This window comes from Convolutriloba macropyga, chromosome 9 (assembly GCF_964194025.1).
Source record: "Convolutriloba macropyga chromosome 9, txConMacr16.3, whole genome shotgun sequence".
In the NCBI taxonomy this organism is placed as follows: Eukaryota; Metazoa; Xenacoelomorpha; order Acoela; family Convolutidae; genus Convolutriloba; species Convolutriloba macropyga.
Window position 1 is genome coordinate 20,613,911 of NC_134476.1, and position 24,439 is coordinate 20,638,349.

A 24,439-nucleotide genomic window follows, 5' to 3' on the forward strand; every position below is an offset into this window, starting at 1 on the left:
GTGCGCTTCATGTCCTTGAGAACACCACAGTGCATAACGGAAAAAGGTACGATGTCGGAACCCTATGGGCTGAAGATAACGTCGAACTGCCCAACAATTATTTCTCAGCGCTGGTTCAATTAAAATTATTTGAAAAGCGGTTTACAAAAGACCAGCCTTTAAGGGAAAACTATTCGAATACTATCAAAGAGGACTCAGACAGGGGCTACGTAGTAAGGGTTAAGGATGCTTATAAGGACGAAAGTTGCTCGGAACGAGAGTGGTAACTACCACGCCATCCGGTTTTTCACCCGACAAGCCGGGTAAGGTTCGTATGGTACTAAACGGAATAGCTAATTTCCATGGCGCATCTCTTAATACGTCATTACTCACCGGACCTGACTTACTACAAAACATAGTGCATGTACTCTTACTTTTCAGACAACTTTTTTTTGCCGTATCCTCCGACATCGAGGGAATCTTCCTCCAAGTTGGAGTGTTAAAAGGTGATAAGCCATCATTGCGCTTTTTGTAGCGGGAGGACCCCACGTCAAATGTTTTGGTACACCAGTATACATGCCACATCTTTGTGGCAAAAGATTTGCCTACCTGCGCCAACTACGCACTTCAGCGCACGGCAAACGATAATGCTAAGGAGTATCAGAAGCTGAGAAAGCCGTCCTTGAGGACTTCTATATGGACGATTACTTAGACTCAGTGGAAGCCCCCAAAAGGGACCTCATTAGGGCTCCATCCAGGTGGGTTCAAGATTACTAAGTTTTTAAGCGATGTACCAGATCTGCCTGACCGAATCGATGGGTCTAGTCAATCCACTGATTCAAAAGTCATCGTTTCATCCTAGGAGGAATCAATGCACGAGCTTGGGATTAAGTGGGATAACAACAACGACACTTTGGTTGTGAGCAAGGGTACTAACAGCACCCTCTCGAAAAGTTTAACACAGCTCTTGGTCTTAAGTCTTGTGTCAAAGCTCTACGACCCAATTGGTCCTGTCGCACCGTTTACTGTTGGTGCTCGGTTAATCTTGGAAGACATTTGGCGTGTCAATGGACAAAGTTGGGATGACGAGTTACCTTAAGACACAGTTGACAGATTCCTTGCACGGTGCGTTGAACTGCAGTTAGCTGAGATCACCGTACAAAAAATTTATTTTTCAGGACCATTTCAACATCTTGATTTCCACATGTTTGGTGATAACTCGCAAGACGTATTCAGTGCAGTAGGTTTTCTTAGGGCCCAAGTAACTTGCACTTCCGGGAAGATTACAACAGACCTGGGGTTTGTCTTGGCAAGGCCCGTGTTGCGTCTATGAAGGCAATGACAGTCCCTAAGTTGGAATTACAAGCCGCTCTCCCCGCTACCCGTTTAAAAAGGGAAATCTGTCGAGCATTAACAGATGCTGTGGATAAAGTATTTATGTGGACAGATAGTACCATTGTCTTGTAGTAGATAAACTCTACAAATAAACCACCCTATCTTCATTGCAAATCGTGTTAGTGAAATCCTAGAGAACACCAGTTGAAGACCAATGGAACCACGTCCCCACTTCTGATAATCCCGCAGATGCTGGAACGCGTGGTGTGTCGGCTGAAATTTTACAATCCAGTAGCTGGGTGAGGGGTCCTGACTTCTTGAGAACTAAGCAATTTCCTTTCGTACCAAATACGAACGTCGTTGATAACATCATTCTCGGCGTTGTAAGATGATGACTCCATCTCATCTTTAGCCGCATCCGTAAACCCTTAAGTACAAAGCATTAATCTAATCCCGTTTGATAAGTTCAGTTCTTATCAATCTTTCACCATCTCATGAAAGTACCGTACCGTAGACGGCAGCATAGCTGACCTTGTTGAACTTGACGAAGCCCAACGTCATCTCCAGTACTTGGTTCAAGGAGAGTTCTTTAATACCGAAAGAAAGGATCTTCTAGACAACAAATCCGTTAAGAAGAGCAGCTGCATTGCTCATTTTACTCCGTTTATTGGGTGTCATGGTCTCATCCGTTCATCTGCTCGACTCCGACGGCTAGCGGAAACTGACTTTGACACTAAGCATCCTATCGTGCTGGATGCGCGTCAGACTTTTGTAAAACTGTTCCTGCGGCATACTCATTTGAAGAGCCATCATCAGGAAATCGATTACTTACGGTCAAAGGTACAGGAACGTTATGCCATCCTTAAACTACATTCCAGCTTGCGTTCCATCCTTGAAATACATTCCACCCTACATTCCACAAACTACATTCCAAAGTTGAGGTGTTGAACACTGCTTTTTGTCGGGTTGAATACGCGCTAAACGCACGTCCTTTAGCGCCCGTAAGCGCCGACCTGTCTGATATAGGCGCAATAACACCTAATCATTTCTAATTCGTAAGCAAGCAACCGGAATTCCGTCCTTCGTTGACGTTGATGAATTCGATAATCGTAAGCGGTACGCTCGTGCACAGTCTTACGCCAATGGAATTTGAGCTCGTTGGCTCAAGGACTACGTACCTGATTTGAACCGTAGATCTAAGTGGAAGACGCCTGCCGAGCTGCACCTCAAGGTTGGTGATTTAGCTTGAGTCGTTGAAGAAAGCAACCCTAGGGGTTACTATCCAACTGCTCGGATTGAAGAAATCCGATACGGTTCCGGCAGCGTCGCTCGCTCTGCCGTCGTACGCAGCTCATCCGGATTGCTTGTCTGCCAGCTCGTTGAGCCTTTACCAATCCTCCCAACATCTTCTTTCGGGCCGGAAGATGTTGCCGAGTAAATTGAACTTTCACTCCGTTTATTGGGTCTCATGGTCTCATCCGTTCATCTGCTCGACTCCGACGGCTAGTGGAAATTGACTTTGACATTAAGCTTCCTATCGTGCTGGATGCGCATCCGACTTTTGTAAAACTGTTCCTGCGGCATACTCATTTGAAGAGCCATCATCAGGAAATCGAATACTTACTGTCAAAGGTACAGGAACGTTATACCATCCTTAAACTACATTCCAACCTGCGTTCCACCAAATCAAACTGCGTCTTATGTAGAAAGTTTTGTGCAGCAGCCATTCAGCCGATCATGGCAGACCTCCCAAAGGATAGACTCGCATACCAGTCTCCGCCCTTTACCAACACCGGAGTTGATTACTTCGGCCCCTTCTACGTCACCGTTCGTCGGACTATTCTAGTCGAAGAGTTGGCAATTGTTCTTCTTTTGTCTGACTATTCGTGCCGTCCATGTTGAAGTCGTTCCGTCCATGGACATTAGTTCCTGGTTAATGGGAGTGGAGTGGTTCGTTTCCCGTTGCGGGTACGCCTGCTATGATCTGGTCAGACATTGATACGAACTTCATCGGAGCGGAAAAAGAACTCCTTGAATGTATTGAAAAATAGAACACGCTCAACATCGCCGCAGAACTTGCACATGGGGGCATGAAGTGGAGGTTCAATCGGCCAAGTGTGCCACACCAAGGCGGCATTCAGGACATGTTGGTCCGTAGTTTTAAGAGGGTACTGTACACCATCCTCGTTACACGTGGCCTCACAGTTGAGGTGTGGAACACTGCTTTTTGTCGGGTTGAATACGCGCTAAACTCACGTCCCTTAACGCCCGTAAGCGCCGACCTGTCCAATCCAGGCGCAATAACACCTAATCATTTTCTAATTCGTAATCAAGCAACCGAAGTTCCGTCCTTCGTTGACGTTGATGAATTCGAGGGGTTACTATCCCTATGGGTTACTATCCAACCGCTCGGATTGAAGAAATCCGATACGATTCCGACAGCGTCGCTCTCTCCGCCGTCGTACGCAGGTCATCCGGATTGCTTGTCTGACCGCTCGTTAAGCCTGTACCAATCCTCCCAACATCTTCTTCCGGGCCGGAGGATGATACCGAGTAAATTGAAAGGAATAAATTATATCATTAGATAGAGAATTTTTGTGCGTATTATATCAAAACTTTTACTCCCTTTATTGGGTCTCATGGTCTCATCCGTTCATCTGCTCGACTCCGACGGCTAGTGGAAATTGACTTTAACATTAAGCATCCTATCGTGCTGGATGCGCATCAGATTTTTGTAAAACTGTTCCTGCGGCATACTCATTTGAAGAGCCATCATCAGGAAATCAATTACTTACGGTCAAAGGTACAGGAATGTTATACCATCCTTAAACTACATTCCACCCTGCGTTCCATCAAATCAAACTGCGTCTTATTTAGAAAGTTTCGTGCAGCAACCATTCAGCCGATCATGGCAGACCTCCCAAAGGATAGACTCGCATACCAGTCTCCGCCCTTTACCAACACCGGAGTTGATTACTTCGGCCCCTTCTACGTCACCGTTCGTCGGACTATTCTAGTCGAAGAATTGGTGATTTTTCTTCTTTTGTCTGACTATTCGTGCTGTCCATGTTGAAGTCGTTCCGTCCATGGACATTAGTTCCTGGTTAATGGGAGTGGAGTGCTTCGTTTCCCGTTGCGGGTACGCCTGCTATGATCTAGTCAAATATTGGTACGATTTTCATCGGAGCGGAAAAAAAATCCTTGAATGTATTGAAAAATAGAACACGCTCAACATCGCCGCAGAACTTGCACATAGTGGCTTGAAGTGGAGGTTCAATCGGCCAAGTGCGCCACAACAAGGCGGCATCCAGGACAGGTTGGTCCGTAGCTTTAAGAGGGTACTGTACACCATCCTCGTTACACGTGGCCTCACAGTTGAGGTGTGGAACACTGCTTTTTGTCGGGTTGAATACGCGCTAAACTCACGTCCCTTAACGCCCGTAAGCGCCGACCTGTCCGATCTAGGCGCAATAACACCTAATCATTTTCTAATTCGTAATCAAGCAACCGGAATTCCGTCCTTCGTTGACGTTGATGAATTCGAGGGGTTACTATCCCTAGGGGTTACTATCCAACTGCTCGGATTGAAGAAATCCGATACGATTCGGACAGCGTCGCTCGCTCCGCCGTCGTACGCAGGTCGTCCGGATTGCTTGTCTGCCCGCTCGTTAAGCCTGTACCAATCCTCCCAACATCTTCTTCCGGGCCGGAGGATGTTAAAGAGTAAATTGAAAGGAATAAATTATATCATTAGATAGAGAATTTTTGTGCGTATTATATCAAAACTTTCGCATAGATTTTCCGTTCTAAATGCAACATACGTATTATTTCTGAGAAATTCCAAAACCGATTTCCGACTAAGGATAACATCTAAAGTGGCTCAAAACTGTTTGCTTAGCATAACATTTTTCGGCCTTTTGAACGAATTGAATCGGCGACCGATTTCAGACTAAGACCTGGTTAAAAGATCAAGCTATATTTGATATTTTCCTATGTAAGTCAACGATGCTATCGCCTTGATGATGTTACGAACAGATGCCTTAACGTTATGATATAACCAATAAAATTTATCGAAAGACCGTTTTTTATCGCCTTTAACTTACATGACACAAGGAAAACTTAGGATACAGTCGTCTCGTTTTTGAAGCAATCGGATATCACTCAAATATTTTTTTTGTTCTCCAGAAGTGCACAGAGGACATCAAACAAGAAGAGTCAGAGTTGTGTACTTTATTCATTCAGAAATTTTGGCATGTGTGACTTGATGCTTGATGCGCTACTCCTCTGATCATTAAGCTAGCAAGTTGCAGAAGGATCCAGACTTGTTTTGCATAAAGCAAGATTCAACATAACAAAGCTTCTGAGCAATTACTTACTCAAAACTCTACCAAACAACAATGGAACAGACATGAAGAAAACTTGGTCGAGCATGTGACCCAGATTCCAACAGAATAATGCTTTACAAAACACCAAAACACGGATTCAAGTTCAAGGAAATGGAAATGAGGATCTGTCAAGAAAAATCTATAAAAGGTAGCATCTTCTCTGTAGCCCAATTCGTGTAGCCCATCATCATGCATTGCGAAATACATGCAGCTTTTTGAAGACCGTATAACTTTTGTTCCTGAGTAATCGCAGTGGAACAGCATTAGGCCACAGCGGCTTGTTCTCAGCTGCCCTTTTACTCATTATTCCCCACATTTCAGACTGTTCTTTTTATGAGCAGCAGTGCTCTTTTTTGGTGACGATGGCCACTTTTTTGTGTCTGAAACTTTTACGTGGTACCATCATTGCAGCCAACATTGGTCAGGCTATGGTTAACCTGGAGCTATGGTTAAGTAAGAGTTCATCCTCACACAGGTATAAAAAACAGAAACTGGGAGCCAGCGGTGGCTGGTGGCAATCAGCAAGAAATTTGACCCTGGGTTAAGGAACTTGACAGCGTGCTGGCAACTCAAAATCGTTGATATTTCAGCCCAAGCACAGATTGGATACCCCTTCAAACCTTCACTGACGCATCAATGATTGCTATACTGCTGTAATGGTAGCCATCAGGTCATCCTAACCAGATTGGACTATCGCATCACTCTATGTCATCGAAAAATCAAAAGATTTGGAAGGCATCCCAATATATCAAGTAAATGGCAAGACACGAGGAGAAGAGCTAGTTCAATTTTGTGAAAGTGAAATGATAACAACTTTCATTTCAAAGCTTTTTGAGGCAGAGTGACTTTTTGATGGATTCAATACAAACAAAGACAAAAGATTTAAATCGCCAATTGAATGTCAAAATTCACTGTCAACTCCAAACCTGATGACTGGAGACACATATCAAGAAAGTCCATCTGATCATGGCACACGAGGTTTGACCCCAGCAGACCTAACTGAAAGTTTGCTATGCTTTCCGTCGACAACTCAGAAGAATTGGATGTTATCAGAAGGAATTTTCATTCTCATATTTGTTCAACCAGAATTCTTCATCACTACTGGCATGTGATTTTTAACATGTACCAGATTATTGAACATGTACCAGATTATTGAACAGACGATGTAAAACTTTTGAGATGCTTTTTCCTAAAAAATCCTCTCATTGCAGCCCCACTCTTACATAACTTTACCCCTTATCAACAAATCAATCCCCCCACTCTTACGCTATTTTAGCCCCTTGACCCCAGCAGACCTAACTGAAAGTTGGCTATGCTTTCCGTCGACAACTCAGAAGAATTGGATGTTATCAGAAGGAATTTTCATTCTCATATTTGTTCAACCAGAATTCTTCATCACTACTGGCATGTGATTTTTAACATGTACCAGATTATTGAACAGCACAAAAAGAGTGTTCCACGCAAAACGCCTGCCCGGGTCGAATTTTTCCGCCAAAAAATGATGTAAGAGTGGGTCTGCAAGGGGGATTTTTTTAGGAAAAAGCAGCTCAAAAGTCTTACATTTTTTTGGGCTGCTTTGGGCTTTCAACGGGAGTAAAATGGTGACAGAGTAAGGGGGTAAAAGACAAATTAACCCTCCACTCTTATATCTTTTTCATCTGTCAAGGGGGTAAGACGATGTAAGAGTTCGGGGGTAATTTATTCATTGCCCCTGAACTCTTACATCATTTTACCCGCCTTGACAGACCAAAACATGTAAGAGTGGGGGTTAATTTGTCTTGTATTAACGTTGTCACCATTTTACCCACGTTGGAAGCCCAATGCAGCCCAGACGATGTAAAACTTTTGAGATGCTTTTTCCTAAAAAATCCTCTCATTGCAGCCCCACTCTTACATAACTTTACCCCTTATCAACAAATCAATCCCCCCACTCTTACGCTATTTTAGCCCCTTGGAAGCTCAACAATTACATCATTTTACCCCCCTCAACCTTACATTGTTTTAGCCCCCATACTTGAACACTTCCAGTCTTGAACCCACAACCTCTGTACCCTCAACTGATTCTCCTTAACCTCCAGGCCGTCAATGCTTGTCCAAATTTTGACGGTCTATATATATGAATAAAACTTGTTAGAATTGCCCCCTCTCAGCAAACTACCCCCCTCACTTTTACACCATTTTACCCCTCTTAGCAGTTCAACTTTTGCATCATTTTACCCCCTCGGAACAAATTATCCCCTCACTCTTACATCAGTTTTCCCCCTCACAACAAACTACCCCCAAACTCTTACACCATTTTACCCCCCTTGGCAGCCCACCTCTTAGCTCATTTTACCCCCTCTGAACAAATAACCCCCAACTCTTACACCATTTTACCCCCCTTGGCAGCTCAAGTCTCAACTCATTTTAACCCCTCGGAACAACTTACCCCCTCACCCTTACATCATTTTACCCCCTCACAACAAGTTACCCCCAAACTGTTACACCGTTTTACCCCCTTGACAGCTCAACTGTTACATCACATTACTCACTCAAAAGTCCTCTCATTGCAGCCCACTTTTACATGGCAGTTTTAGTAGGGGGTGGGTAATTCCTCAAAAGTCCTCCCATTGCAGCTCATTGCAGCCCACTCCTACATGGCAATTTTAGGCAGGGGGTAATTCTTCAAAAGTCCTCCTATTGCAGCTCATTGCAGCCCACTCTTTAATGGCATTTTTAGTCAGAAGGGGGGGGGTAATTCTTCAAAAGTCCTCTCATTGCAGCCCATTGCTGCCCACTCTTACATCATTTTACCCCCTATCAAAAAATCAACCCCCCACTTTTACACAATTTTCCCCCTTTGGCAGCTCAACATCTACATCATTTTACCTCCTCAATCTTGCATTGTTTTAGCACCCATACTTGAAGACTGCCAGTCTTGAACCCACAACCTCTGTACCCTCAGCTGGTTCTCCTTAACCTCCAGGCCGTCAATGCTTCTCCAACTCTTGACGGTCGATATATATGAATAGTACTTGTTAGTATTGCCCCGTCTCAACAAACTAACCCCAAACTCTTACACCATTCATCCCCCTTGACAGCCCACCTCTTAGCTCATTTTACCCCCTCAGAACAAATTACCCCCAACTCTTACACCATTTTACCCCCCTTGGCAGCTCAAATCTCAACTCAATTTACCCCCTCGGAACAAATTAACCCCTCACCCTTACATAATTTTACCCCCTCACAACAAATTATCCCCAAACTGTTACACCGTTTTACCCCCTTGACAGCTCAACTGTTACATCACATTACTCACTCAAAAGTCCTCCCATTGCAGCCCACTTTTATTTTGCAGTTTTAGTAGAGGGTGGGTAATTCCTCAAAAGTCCTCCCATTGCAGCTCATTGCAGCCCACTCTTACATGGCAATTTGAGACAGGGGGGTAATTCGTCAAAAGTCCTCCCATTGCAGCCCACCCTTACATGGCAACTTTAGACAGGGGGGTTGGTGTAATTCCTCAAAATTCCTCTCATTGAAGCCCATTGCTGCCCATTCCTACATCATTTTACCCCCTATCAAAAAATCAACCCCCCACTCTTACAACATTTTACCCCCCTTGGCAGCCCACTTCTTAGCTCATTTTACCCCCTCGAAACAAATTAACCCCAACTCCTACACCATTTTAACCCCCTTGGCAGCTCAACTCTTAGCTCATTTTACCCCCTCGGAACAAACTACCCCCTCACTCTTACATCATTTTACCCCCTCACAACAAACTACCCCCAAACTCTTACACCATTTTTCCCTTTTTGGCAGCTCAATTTTTACATCATTTTAGCCGCTCGGAACAAATTACGACCTCACTCTTACATCATTTTATCCCATCCCAACAATATACCCCCAAACTCTACTTTATTTTACCCCCCTTGGCAGCTCACCTCTTAGATCATTTTACCCCTGGGAACAAACTACCCCAAACTCTTACACCATTTTACCCCCTTGACAGCTAAACTCTTACATCATATTACCCACTCAGCAGTCCTCCCATTGCAGCCCACTCTTACAAGGCAGTTTTAGTCGGGGGGTGGGTAATTCCTCAAAAGTCCTCCCATTGCAATCTCATTGCAGCCCACTCTTACATGGCAAATTTAGTTAGGGGAGTAATTCTTCAAAAGTCCTCCCATTGCAGCACATTTTTCATTGCAATTGTAGTCAGGGGTTACTTCCTCGAAAGTCCTCTCATTGCAGCCTATTGCAGTCCACTCTTACATGGCAATTTTAGCCAGGCGGTAATTCCTCAAAAGTCGTTCAACTTCAGCCCCACTCTTCTATCATTTTACTCCCTCTGAAAAAATTATCGCCACACTCTTTTATCAATTCAACAGCCATAGACAAATTACACCTCACTCTTACAAGAAAATGGGAGGATTTTAGGGAGGACATTCGACTCGGGTGCTGGCAACTAGAACGCACAATTTTGATCAACAATCTTCTTCGACTGAACAAAGCTTCATAGGAGCCAGGCTTCGCCTGAGACTTTGTAAGCTCTAGAAGCTATTTGAGCAAATATTCAGGCTTCATGTGCACAGAGGATCTAATTGTGGTAGTCAAGAGAGTTCAATGGGCAAAAAGCAGAAGCTCACTCCTCTCTCCCACACAGATGGATGTAAACAATCAGACGCACAAACTAACAGAGTGAAAATGCTCCACACAGAACACAATTATTTGTTCGTCCGACACCATTTTCAAAGAACAAACCCACTCATCCATATGAACTCGCTTCTACAGTACGTAACCACTAATCTAACTTCGCCCTACTATATGATTTATAGTTATATAATTCAACCCATTTATTGCAAAGGAACTCTCAGAAACTTTGACCCAATCAAGAACTACTTCCTGTTTTCGCCGCTCTATGCGAAGACAAATTGCCCAATACTCATCCCAAACGAGTATCTCCAGTGTGTTGAAGGAGGAGCCACGAAAGGTATGTATGTCCACACATTCAACCTCCTCTACACAGACTGGCTGACGAACAAGTTGCACAATCGTAAACCATCAACAGAGGAGATACAGATCCTCAACCACACTAACCACACTGCAACATTGACCTCTTCCCCCGTGCCCTTGCAGCTTGCCCGGCACGCGATCAGAAATTCTTGGAGTTCTCAAGGGATCCAGACAATCGGGTCCCTGATTTTGAATTCGAATATCGGAAGTAGGCGACAGTCCTACAACATCGGGCTCACTGACCCCCAACAACGCGAGACTCAATGTTCTCAAACTACAGACTCACTGTTCTGAAAACTCACAAACTGTTAATTATCTTTGCAATTTTTTATTTAAATTTTTCTCTTTTCAACTCCTATATTTTTCATGTATTCTTTCTTCTTTGCCACAATTGAAGATCACTCAATCTGACTCCAGATGTCTCAAAAAGTTACAGAGGAGATCTTTAATCCAACTCTGGCAACACACTTCAGAGTGCACTTTAGGGAAGACTAATTCAGACAGTGAAAGGAGCATTATAATTGTTCTCAGGAGGGAACTCACTTTTCCAATGTTCAAAAACCGTGATTGTAGATTTAAGATAAGCCATGAACTCAAGACCAATAAAATATTAGAACGCACTACTAAGAAAGTATGTACGGGACCTTAACAGAAGATGAATTGGCACAAGCCAAGTGAGTAGCTAGGAGAGAATGAAATTGTGGATGTTTTGAAAGATTTCACTTCCACAGGAATGTAGCCTCTCGGAAGGATAGTTAATGCACATAGGTGATGGGACAATTTAGCAAGCTCTGACATTTGGACGTCCTCAGGTGTAATCCACAGACAAGCACTTACCCTGCTGCAGGTTTTTCCACAATCTTCACTAAAAGCAGGGAAGAGCAATGAAAATCAATGAATCAAGTAAGAAGAACTTAGCTTTGATTGACTTCTGAATTTGTGGGGTATCCTTTTGATTGTAACATTCAGCGAGCTTGCACCAATTATGTAAGCCATGAATGCCGGCCTCTAAAATCCCTTTCACGAAAAGGGCTCTCAATAATCCGGTCTTTTCAAACAAACACTGAAGCTATTTAATAAGTTTTATCTTTGCCACAATTGGAGATCAGGATCAGTTCTTTATTTCTTCCTCCCGGTCGGATTTTACTAAGCAAGTGTTAAATTTAGTCAATAATTTTAATAGGGAAACTAGCGCACACAGTAGCTAAATACTGATTTCCACCAGAAGGTAAGCTGGTAAATCCAACGGTTTCAAACCTTGTACCAGATGGAGATGAACAAAAATCTCCTTGTACAAACCAGACAGAGGCTACAGACTACAAGCGATCCTCCAACTGGGAATAAATCCTCCTACATAACAGTGAGAGCAGTTGGGTAGTCTGAACAGGACTGACGTTACTGGCCAGCACACCTTGTAACTGGCACCCTTACTGATTCTACAAACAAACGGATCACTCACTGGCGACATTAGCCACCACTTCACCGACAGCGACTTCAGATCACGGAACAAGTCACAACGCTATCTCGAAAACAACACGACTCTACACTTTCACTACCTCACGAGGATGAAGCATCCAGCATGATTCGGCTACAAGTCACAAGTTTGGAGTAAAACTCTTAACCCCGGATGGATGTAGCAGTAGGAATACTGGATGTACACCTGCAGCCAATCAGAGACTGAGAAGACGTTTTTTTATATAAGGAGAAATCTAATAACTATAGTCAGTCTAATAGAGTAGTTACACTGTGTGTTCACCTCTGACTCCGGTGTTACTCTTTACAATCACCGCAATAATTGAAGTTAGCCTTCACTGTTTTACTGAGTCGGTTAGTCCAGGAGATATAGGTAAGCCTACTTCGCGCGCAAAAGCAAGTAGCCCTAACTCTTCATACTTTAAGGCTGTATAAGGAGCCCATATTGGGTCAACCTTAACTGGTGCGACCAGTGAGTTAACAAACTCTAACCGTAAAAACAACTTACACAAAACACACTATTCTCTCTTGAGAAAAAAAACTTTCTGGTTCAGTTCTGGCTCATATAATTTTTATACTTTTTTACGCTTAAAACATAGAAAACGGGGAACACAACCCCAACAAAACAAAACGCTAAATATTAAAACACAAATACTAAAAAATGAACCGTCACACCGGCCAAACATCATCTAATTCAGAATCACTTATCCTGATTCATACATAGATTCTGGAAAAGTCTGGTAAGACATATTTTTCCAGCCACTAAACAAATAGCTGAAACTTATCCACACCTAATACCTAAATTACCAAAAACACTACATTATATCTATGATTCAAATTGGTTTCCAGAAAATTTTATAAATATCACCGAGATTCCATCCGAAACCATACAAAAACTAACATTTATTCACAATAAGATCCATTGTAAAAATCACAATGCGGAAAACCAACCATTTTTTTCACAAATATCGCAGAAAATACAAACACTTCACGGGAAGCATCACCAACTGAAAATATGGATACTAAGTCTTTTCACAACCTACTGACACTTATGCTAACGAAACTACGGAAACGGATTTTAATTCTACACTATTCGATGATGAAACACTTTTTTCATCGCACACTGTTAACACATTAATTGATCTTGAAGACAGTGATCAAAACACAAACCATCAAACACCAAATCATAATGATGTCACTGAGGACACTACAAACACAATAAATTTTTATCAAAATCATCAACACATACTTCCAGTAAATTCGGCTAAATTAACACAAAATTCAGATCCACTAAACACAACTTTACCACCATTACCAAATGTAAATACACCTTTACCACGCTTACAGAGACAAAACTCGGTACACTTCAACACTGATCCTATTATTCTTAACAACTCAACTCAGCCAACATCAACGAATAATCAGAATATTCAAATTAACCCACAACAGTTAGAAAACTTTGTTAGACAATTTAATTCACAGAACACTCACCAAACAACAAATGCTCCAACACCTTATTATCTACAGGCGGCTTCTACACAAACACCGTCACCTGTAATTCGTAGAAAAACACAATCAATGTATCTATATTTAGGAGGCTTGGTACCTATGCAACAGTCCTTAAGACCATTTGATGGTACTGATCCTCACTAAACTACAGAGGATTTCTTAAATGCTATCGCAACAAATATGATAAACCAAGAAGATATCGAAAGAACACTCATAGATAGACACAAATTAAACACAAACTCCACCCTTTCTTCCCCTTTCTTCGTCAATAAACAATATTTCTCTAGATCTTGATCATCTCACAGTAGATGATATACATATGATGGAAAAAGATATTGCACATGGGATCAACGTAGTACGTCACAAGTACTCAAATGATACAAATTTTAAAGGAAAACCACTCTTTCTTAGCTTTGTAAAAATGTTCACGATCGGGACACAGCATTTCTACATGCCCCGATAGAAGACATACAAAACCGCTTGAAAAACCTAATTTTCAGAAACAAACCTTTAATCAATCAATGAAAGGTAATCAAATCCTTCCAAACAAACATGTCACATCAAATAACATGACTGGTAAACCTTTACTATTCTCCTATCGCTCTAGAAGCAACAGTAGAGACAACCATGACACCTCAAGACACAGAAGCCCAAACTTATCACCATACTCAAACTCAAAAGCTTACTACGGCAATAACAATTTTAAACCGCCGAGTAGAAATGAGTCACCATATACACGACCTAACAATTAACAAAATAAATCAAACTATAACACTAATAAAACATATTCAAATAACTCCAGACCACAATCACCTCTATTTAATAGAGCTGGAAATTGTCCAAGACTACCCTTTTCTCGTAATCGACTCCGCAATGTAAGAAACTACATTAAATCAATATTAGATCAAGAACAAACATACGACACAATTTCTACTGCAGAAAATTCAAACACACAAAAGGTCTCAGAAGAACAATTTCTAGAACAACAGTTCAACGATTTACTCTTAGAATTATATCAAGACCCTCAAGACGCATATTTTTTTGTCAAGAAGAATGTAACACTCTCACAGAAGAATACATTTTTTCTACATCATGCAAAATTAATATTTGGGTGCTACCACTAACGTTGTATACACAATAGATATAAACACCTGATTAAAAGAAAACAGTATCTCATTCACACCTTGAGATCAACTTTCTATTAGATTCGGGAGCCAGACTGAATATACTCAATGATGATAATTTGAACGAAATTGCAGAATACCACAAATTACACTTAAAAACATCAACATTTGTTCTCTCAGCAGCAAATAACTCAAAATTACAGTCAAAAGGCACAGTAAAACTCACTCTTTACCCGGATGTAACGTAAAATCGATCACTTCGGAACACCATATTCACACTTAGTTTTCACGTATCTAATACAAAATTTAAATTCCTATGAACATCTTCCCTAGAAAAATACGTTGAATCGATCAGATTTTCATCTCATACACAAGAGATTAAAAACAATTACGAATTCAAATCAATAAATTTTCATGACCCTTCGATTAAATAATCTCCATACTATTCACGATAATTTCCTGTTATTGGTGATCACTCACTATATTTTCAAAACTTTGATCTCAGAATTTTAAACTACACTTTAATCGCATGCGAATGTAAATCTAAATTTGCGACCGGCACAATTCTTTATCTATCTGACTTTTCATTCATACCACTTCGAAAAAATATACTTTCCTCTGTAATGGATATTAACAATCTTGAATACCCTATCAATCATTCATACAAATACTAATACAAAATCCTTTAAGTCATCCACTAACACTTGTAAAATGACTAATTGTGTATGCACAACAAGAAGTCTCACTTACTGATTCACAAACAACGAAGTATCACATAAATGAACTCACAGATTTCCTGAATGCGTATGCTTCAAATTACCTTACATACGGTAAATCAGAAACACAGAAACAGAAACAGACAGAAAATTTCTCACAATGTTCAATTTTGAAGAAACAAAATTAACACAGACACAGTTTGAACAATTCGCACAGCTACTCACACAATTTCAACAATGTTACTCCACGTCTAAATTTGATGTAGGGAAAATCAAATTAGTATAAAACCTAACTTTAAAAGCAACAGCAGTATTTAAAAAACAACTCGCAACTAGTACAACATCTACCAGATATTCTAACGCATTTTGATAGTATTGCACCTGTAAACACAGATTCCCTCGCTTCGGGAAACACCTCCATTATTCCAGTCATTACTCTTAAAGAGGAGAATCACTAAAAATCGTTTTAGATGCTCGCCAATTAAACACAAGGATTGACGAAACAAAAAGAGGCTGGCCCCTAGAGCCAATACAAGTCATACTCACACGCACTAAAGGAACAGTCTTCTCTACAGCCCACATGAATAGTGCATATAATCAGATGCCACTAGATAAACCATCAGAACGACTCACAAACTTTGTTATCGCAGAACAACAATGCTGCTTCAAACCTTTATTTTATGGCATTTCCATCGGCCCAACAGCCTTCTCATGCTTTATGAGTAGTATTTTCAGACCAGTGATTCGCAAAAAGAAAGTTATCTCATATCTTGATGATGTTTTTATACAATACAACAGACACAATGTTGCCAACTCTCAAACAATTTCACAAAATTCTCAAAAACAAAAACCTTAAGGCTGTTCCAGATAAATCTTTCTTTTTCCTCGAATCAGTTAAGTTTTTGGGAAACCAAATTCAAAATTACATATACCCACTAAAATCCAAAATTGATGGAATTCTAAAACTACAACAACCAAAAAATAAAAAAAAATACAAATTTATGTTGGATTCCTAACTTTCATCTCAAAGTATATTTATGACTTACACGTTATTTTGAGACCTTTATATTGCCAACTCCGGGATACCACATAGTTTAAATGGACCCCAGAACTCCAACAAACATTCGAAAAAGTCAAATAGAACTTACAGACCGAACACTTCTTCTGGCAACAACTCACAAAAACCCTTTTATACTCTATGTGACGCCTCTAACTATGACATCGGTGCTGCACTTCTCAAAAAAAATCAGTTTGGAAAAATGGAACTCGTCTCAGCAAACTCCCGTCTATTTTTCATCACAGAACTTAGACTATCCACTATTCTTCGCGAATGCTCAGCAATTATCTATGCACTCTCGGAATATGAATTCCTCATTCAAGGGTTACAACACCCTATCATTTTGTAAACTGATCACAAACCAATTCCAATTTTGTTCACAAAAAAGAACAAACCAAACCACAGAGTATATAATTTCTAACTAATCCTCATGAATTTTCCAAACCTTCACATACTTTACTGACTGAAGGGAAAATTTTATCACTTCCGGATCTCCTGAGTTGCTCACTGACGACAAAAACTCCGTCTTCGAAGGACGAACACCATCTTCGAACAGTTGAGATTCTTGAATCGATCAATTTTTTTATGACACATAATCAACACACTCAACCTCTCCAATGTCACTATACTGTATCAAAAGAATACATTAACGCAATAGTTACAGACACTAATGAAAAAACTCCACACTTTCCAATCTATTTACAAATTAATGACAACTACTTTAAAGTAAAATTAGAGAATGATCTCTATCTCCCTGTTTTGTTTCACGGTTTTAAAACAAAAGCACAACCAATAAAGCACAGGCAACAAAATAAAACTAAGCATTTTAAACAGAATGAATTATCCTCAGAAACCTATCCTTCAGTACAACACACTGGCGTCACTCTTAATACAAATAAAACGCAACCCTTCATTCACCCCCCTCAAAATGAAATCTACGTAGAATTAATAAATACTAATAAATTTTCACTGCCAGCACTAGATGATTTCGTACCTAAATACCCAGAAGTTTTTAACTATTTCTATAACGAACAAACACTTCTATATGAAACACAACAACAAGACACAGCTTTTAGACAACTTGAATTTTGGAAGAAACATAAAAACTATCCCCACAGTCCCTTTGTTAACGATCCGAGCGGACAAAGGCTTATTACAATACTATCGACGTTTACAGAACTTCAGTATAAATGAAACTGATAATCTCTTGTGTTACATACTAGAAACTGATTCACCAAAGATCTGTCTAATAGTCTCTCTCTCTCTCTCTTTCTCTTATTAACCATACTTTACGTTGCACACTCTCACGATCTCTCATGCCATCCCGGTTGTGAGAAAACATACGCCACAATAACAGCAAATTACTATTTCCCAAATATTAGAACTTGGATAGCAATACTCACAAAAGATTGCTTGAATTGCCAAATGAGCAAATCCATGCCAAACCTCCTCATGACACCGCAACAGCCATTCTTAGAAGTTTCACCATACTTCAATCACCGTATTTCAATGGACTCAAAAGGCCCAATTTTTCCGCCTTCGGATGGAAATTCTTACTTTTACCTTATCGTAGATGCATTCACACGCTAGGTTGTCCACCACCCGTCCCCCAAACTGATTCAGCAAGCGCACTCACAGTATTATTTGACCACTGGATTGTCAAATTTGGCATACCGGATATTTTAGTAACTGATAATGGAAATGAATACATTAACGGAGAATTTACACACTTTTGCCGCACATATAATATACAATTTAAACCACGAACACCATACGCACCATGTCTAATGGACTTGTTGAAAACAGTAATCGACAAAGAAAAACATTTCTTCGCACAGTTTTAGATTCAAAACACGACACATGGTCACAAAAAGTAAAGAGATTCCCTTTTGCATTCAACTCTCAAATATGAACAACTGTTTGTTCAATCTATTGTCCACTACAGATAGCTTTGGAAATTGTACACCTTCACCTAATTCACCTTGTATTTATTTTCTTAGACACACCCACACACCACTTCGGTCATCACCCCCAAACTAAAAAATTACAGAAAAGAACCTTTGCACATTAGCTTTTAAATCGTGAAAAGTCACGCTCCGAGTCTTATAATGAAGTTCTCAATTACTTAAACCAAAATAAATATTTCCGCACGTTCATAAATCGCCGTTTCAGAACAGCACAACCACTTAAAATTTACACTTATGTTTTAATTGTAAAGAAAGCCACACAAATTGGAATATCAAAAAAGATCCAATCACAAAAAATTGGACCCTGTAAAATAATTGATACTCCAACATTAGTTACTTATAGATTAGAAGCTTTCCCCGGTAAAGAAATCCCTCGTCATAGAAGCAATATTGTACCATATTACCCCAAAGAACTTTTCGTTCAAGTACAAAAGCAGAAAAACTTCTCGGATACCTCTATGTTACGACTTCATCCAAAAAACCGACGATCACAAAGTCAAAATCTGTCCCGTTTAGTTTAGACAACCCAGACATACTATCTACTGGTGAACCCTCCTACTTACCATCTTGTATATTGTCTGAAATACCCGATTGCAACTCGAAAAATTACTATAAAAGAGTCACTCGTCTCAGACGACTACCAATAAAAGACTATAGAGTCTTTGTACCACAGCTAAAATTTTCGGCCTCACGCACAACACACTCCTAAATCAGTTATACATCACTCATTTAATACAAAAAATCACTCTTCTCGCATTAGTTAGCCAAACACGAATCAGCAAAACATACTAAATGCCTCGGAAAAACAATTAAAAGAAAAATACAATTCCTTTGTTCTCCTACACGAGAGGGATAATTCGGGCAGTTCCTTCAACCGTCTCCCACTAAATTCAATTACTTTACTAGGGAAAACAATCAATCCCCTTAATATACTAAACACAGTACACGGACTATCTCTTCACCTGTTACCCTAGCAGAACCATAAAAACCCTTCCATCAGGAAATGAGAGGAAGGGTGTTACAGGCCATTCCCCACGATAATATTGAAAAGGAAATTACCTTAAAATTAAGTTAACAACCGACCCGGGGTCCGGTCCGGTAAGAATTCCCTAATCTCATTTATTTACCAAGATATTATTCGGTAATTTTTTCCCCCGAAGAAAAAGTCGTTATCACAATACACCGTATCGTCTAAAAACACATTTCACTCCAGCTCTTGCACAACCTAGTTGTCTCTCTTCTTTAAGCAAACTCAAAACTCAATCTACACTCTCTCAACTTCAATCTTCCTAAAAATCTCTCTCTTCTCACTTTCCTACACTCATTTTCAACTTAGAAAAAGCTTCCAAGTCTTTCACAACTCTCAAATTTTGATCTTCCTTCTCTTTAAATACAAGAACTGTCTCACAGTACACTTCTTAAGTCTCTTTCACAACAGCTATCACAGCAAACCAGAACCAGCTTCAAGAAGCATCAAATAAACTGCTTACTGAAGCCACCACTCAAATACAACTTCCCACTTTCAGTCTCACAGTACTGAAAGTTCACTGCAACCTCCATCAAGACAGGTATGCAAATTATTTCAAAGCACAGACTTGAAGTTTTATTTAAAAGAACACCATACGCTGACATTTTTCGATGTGTTCAGAATTTCAAACCCAGACAAATCGGTTTTCCAGATATTATCTATAACTTAGATCACATACTATGTTCACACACTTGTCGTGAAGGGGTTTTTATATTAGAGACTTTAATAACATACACATTGCTTTTTCTTATCTTCCAATTTTTCCACCACAAGCGACACCTAAACTATCCGAACTTCTTTATACAGATATTGTATACATCGTTAATCTTGACGCTATCCCAGCCTCATACGGTTTCAAATACATTAAAGAACTCTTTGGGCTGGATGATCAATACCAGCAAATTGCCAAACAACAGCTTAGAAAAGGAAACTGAATATCCACATATTATCTTTTCATTCGCTAGAAAAGAATACGCAATTGCAGAATTCTTAAGAGTTTTCTCTGCTGATTTTTTAGATTTTATCTACCAACACAATGTCCTCCCAACAGAATCACCCTTCGCAGCAATCAGAGTTAGTATACCTACTTTAATCTACTGGTAATTGTTCTTCCAAATTTCACTAACTATAAAATCTATTATTGCCCCACTTTGAGCCAGCGATTAACCTCACAACTGCCTCCTCTAATCAGCAACCCAACACTAACCCAAGTGCTCCCCCGTATCCGAATCGCCTAGTTGCTCATACAGTGAAGCGACTAAACAATCAACCTCCAAAAAGTCATCATTTAAACTCGTCCTAGACCTCATCCTACTGGACTTTCTCCCTCCCATTTCATCCTACAATCAGTAATCCCATGTACACTTATCCAAGTCAAGCGCAAATACACCAAACGCGAACACAACAGCCAAACCAACTAAACACACAAACTCTATTGCCATACTCAGGCTTTATAGTTAACACAACGCTTCAACCACCAAACATTTTACCTTCTCCATCCAGAGCGCCACAACTTGAATTAATTAACTATTCAAATACACCACAATTCTCCGCTCAAACTAAAAATTTTGCTAACACCGATAAAACTAGTTCTGAACTACCACAACCAATTCACACTGTTTCAAACATGACCGATACACCACAAGATTTCAGTCTTCTCTCAGACACATCTAATTCAATTCCACTCAGCTCTCAATTCTCTTCCATCACAATTTGCGAGTAACCCTTTTAATCCGCCACAAGGACCAATCACTAATACAGAACGCTTACTTTCACAAGCACATTGGAATCACCCATTTAATATAGTCAATTCATCACCGTAATTCCCGAGCTCACTGCCACTCAGTTTTCAAGGTACCCCACATATAATCACTCTTAGTTCAAATTCACCTACACCAAACCCAAATCAACACTCTCACCATTGTATTGAGAAACAACCCGACACTACTCGAACCAATCCAACTCTACCACTAAAACTTGATCCCAAATTTGTTGTTCCCCACCCTCCCTTTTCGGAGATCACAACAACGGTGAATAACTACATAATTGGGCCAAGCAAAGAAATACTGAATCATATAAAATCACTCCAGTACAAAAACAACGGGCACACGAGTTGCTCAACAATCCAAAATTACATTCTCTGTTGAAATTACAGTCGAACAAAATAAATTAATTTTTCATCCAAAGGATGCTGCAGCCCCTATTATCAGTGTAAACACAAACCCTTCACACTTTATCTGCCAAGAAATACACTATAAATTTGACAGATACACAAAAAACACAGCAGGATATTTTGTATTTTACAATCCTCACTCTGGACATTCTTACACATTCTTACTGGACATCTAATATTCTTACTGCTTTATTTATTCATTTCACGCCCACTTCCGATAAAAACAGCCCATTAAAGTTTATGAACACAACATTTTCACACCCAAAAAAAGGGGTACAGGACTTAAGAGTCACACACTAAGATTGCTCCCCAAAGCATATCACAAATATGCAGTATCATAAGCTCAAAAAAATTGGCGATTGTAAAATCAAACCGGCAGATTCTCAGATACTCCCCGCCCAAGTACAAATATTTTTCAAAATTCGCACACTCCAACTACGCGCTTACGCCATACACTCTAAACTTAGCGACGAAGAAAGCTTTTGTCACAATTTCTCACTCAATAGAGGCTTTAGGTTTGATTACGATAGTTGATATGTTAACAACATAGAAAGACCTTTCTTTCCCACAGAAACTGAAGCTCGTAGAGAACTTGCACGCGTTGGTCTCATAAGCAAACACCACTACTACCCACAAATAATACAATTTGATATACTTGATTATCCACGCTGGCACGCAAATATTGAAGCCAAGCAAGGCCGTTTTCAGCTCAACCGCTATAGATCTTTTACTTTCCAACACTGAAGCATGGTTTAAAATCCACTGGACCATGAATGGATCCCTAATGCTACCGATAATCCCTGGGCAAACTGTCCCGGAAGAAACCCTCAACATTATTATCATGTCATCCATACACAAGGATGGTCACTCCAATAAACTATCAACAGGCTTAGTTTTGATGTAAAATAAGAAAGCATCTACTACGGTAAAACTCGTATTAAATGCGATCTTGAATGAAGCTACTGTCCTCCAAATCACGCTATTAAAGCAACAGTTATTTGGGAACCAGACAATCGCTGTCATTTTTTTGACGTTGGTAGATCATATGCACGAATGATACAATTTCAAAAACGCTACCTTATTGAAAGACTTGAACATAATGAAACTAACGCCGGTCATCAACATAATGCACACACGTATTCAAGACATTTTCAAAGACATCTTTATGATGAATCCGCACTTTCTCGTTTTGAGTTTTTCACAAAACCTCTTTATAAATGTATAAAATATCGCCCATATTATCCTACACAATACCAGGGCATTTTTGTTCATTACCAAAATGGCTTTAATTTTAACACAGGCAAAGCGTCAGCAGAATTTAAAGAAGTACACCTCACTATACCTAATATCTTCTATCACACCATACACTAAAATAGATATCCGTAACGGATACGATATTCCACGCGAAGCAGCCGTGTATCGTAAATCTGAAAAATTTGAACTTTTCAGAAATTAAAATTGGTTTGGTGCGGTACACCCAAACGTACAGATCGACGAAAAACTCGACTATATGGTCAGCCGAGTCTTAATCGAAAATGGCCCACACGAGTCTATCTATCTATAAAAAAACTTTGCGATTTAGATCGCGATTTTGAGCAAACTACATTTATTTTAATTACACAAAAATGTCCAGTCGTAGGATATGTCATCACAAGACAGCGACACACATTCGCAACACTTGAAAGCTCAAATGTAATTTCACCCTTTCAACGTAAAGTTGTTTCATCACCTCTTTATGTATTAGACAACCAATGTTTTGAACGAATTCCTATCTTCTACCAAAAAAAACTACAAGTTGTAGATCTAGTCGCACGTAATACTTTTCCTTGGTCCATTAAAGCAACATGTAAATCATATAATTTTGACCAACAAATCTCAATCGATGTGGATGACGATGAGTCATACCGCTTAACGCCTTACACAATTAAAGCGCGAAAACAAGGCAGAAATTTCACGCCTGACGAAGTTGAAAACCGCTTCAACCACGCGGACTTTACAGCACAACAACTCGGCATATATAGTCAACACGATTGGACTAAGTGAACGAAATTTAACCAATTAGTAGACGACGACCCCAAGAAATTTGAAGTAACACAAGCCCTAAATTTAGCAGATCTTGCAAAACAAGCACAATTACAAGCACAATTATCACAATTACAAAGTGAATACAACAACTATTTTAAAAAAACTCTTCATTAATGGAAAAGAAATTAAACTTCGCCGTCTCGATTGGCGTGACCTAATCAACGGCAACTATTTAAAAAAAAACCTCATCGGAATCATTGGATAGCACTGGTACGTATTAAAAGAAATAGCCATAATATGGACCGGTTTTAACTTCTTACAGTGCCTATTCAGCCTATTTTGTAGCGCATTTAACGCATATAACCTCAAATCCCTCCTTGGTCCCAAAATCACATTGGCTAAGATCATTACCTCTGGATTTTTTGGAGTATTATCACAAACAAAATTCCATGTAATACAATCTGATTCTACACAATATAAATCACACTCACCTAAGAAAAGACGGAAGCACCCCATTGATAGTTCCACACCACACTCTCAAAATGAATTGAATCTATTACACAAAAAAATTGAAAACTTCTATAAGAAATACTCTTCTGTACACAACAATTCAAATAGACACCGTGCTTCTCCACTCCCAACCCCTATTTATGAATGCTTGGAATAACCAGTAGAGT